The sequence below is a fragment of the Octopus bimaculoides genome, chromosome 26 (assembly GCF_001194135.2).
Source record: "Octopus bimaculoides isolate UCB-OBI-ISO-001 chromosome 26, ASM119413v2, whole genome shotgun sequence".
Taxonomy (NCBI): Eukaryota; Metazoa; Mollusca; class Cephalopoda; order Octopoda; family Octopodidae; genus Octopus; species Octopus bimaculoides.
Window position 1 is genome coordinate 2545229 of NC_069006.1, and position 1470 is coordinate 2546698.

General features: G+C 28.9%; 2 protein-coding genes across 2 annotated transcripts in view; one reads left to right on the plus strand and one right to left on the minus strand.

The window, feature by feature from the left end:
* The window catches only part of LOC106868831 (cytochrome P450 3A7), a 388137-nt gene that overhangs the window by 108109 nt on the left and 278558 nt on the right, over positions 1 to 1470 (plus strand). The gene's annotated exons all lie outside the window — the stretch shown is intronic.
* LOC106880590 (E3 ubiquitin-protein ligase MIB2) overlaps positions 1 to 1470 on the minus strand; it is a 52755-nt gene that overhangs the window by 26003 nt on the left and 25282 nt on the right. The window lies entirely within an intron of this gene.

Sequence of the window (1470 nt, forward strand, 5' to 3'; positions counted from 1 at the left end):
TATATATATATATTATTTTGTTTAAAAGAGTTCCAACACTGTCTGTTTTTTATGTTTTATTTATATTCCTGCAGAACTAATGTGGGGTGTAGAATATGGAATATACAATATATAATATAATATACAATATACAATATAAAATAAAATAAAATAAAAATGGATGGCACCATGAAAGAAAGTATTGAATGTAGATGAAATATTGAGTGTTCAATATAAAGGATCAAATATATAAATATATAAATATAAATATAAATATATAAAGGCGACTCGAGTTTCAGGGCTATTTCCCTTCGTCATGGCCGGTATGACAGACTTTAACAGACTATATATATATATATATATATAAATATACATTTATATAGGTATTTATACATATGCATACATACATATTTATATACATGTATGTATAAACTACATATTTCTCCTAAGCATTGCGAGACTAATAACCTGGTGCAAAACTCAGTGTACATATGTTTCAGAACAAAGAGTTAGTTGAGGATAGAGCGGTAATAAGAAAGAAGGATGACACAGGAAAAGCAGTGGTTTATGCTATGAACTCCATTAGTTTCTGGCTCTTTTTGCTAGAAGAAGCACTTGACACATGGTTCAGTGCCTGAATAATATCTTATAGCTTCATCAGAGCTTCGAAAATGAAATGCAGTTTATTGGAGTGGGGGTGAGAATTATATTTTTGAAGTATCCAGGGAAAGTGTTACCGGTGAGGAAGTCAAAGCTGATGTATATAGAAAAATGTGTCCAAAAGGCAGTTAGATTTGTTAGTAGAAAAAGTAGACAAAAAAGACAGAAGGAAACAGAAAACGAATACTATTTGTGTATATATATATATATATATATACATAGTTAAGGGATCAGCAACAGTTGCTTCACCACATATCGAAGTTCAGAAATAGCAGCTAAAGTGCTAAAGCTCCAACAGATAGCAGTACTTGTAACTCACAAAGGCAAAACAATAAGAAAAAACAACGAAACTAACCAGTCTTAGTTAATCATATACGCGTTTCTGGATTAGAATGGTAAAAACCTTCATTCCCGTCATCAGTATGATATTCTAGTTTGCAGGTCTTGTTTACATACCGAAGGGGTTGCTAAAAATTATTAATTATTAATTTATTAATGAATTAATATTCTTTTACCATTTTATTTGTATATATATATAAGTGAATACAATATTTCTGTACACAAAGAGAACTTTGACAGGACGTGTCTCATGAATTGTTTTCTTTTGTTTTGTTTTTTTCGTGGTTTAGGTTTTAACTTGCCTTTTTAGGCCTGTCAAAGGTCTCCTCTTTGAGTACAGAAATATTCTATACACTTTTATATTTCTAAAAATATGTTATGTCTTATGGCTTTTATTTATGCATGCTAACCACTGGTAATAAATAATTTTAATTATTACTCTCATATTTACGATGATTATATATATATATATATATATATATATATATATAT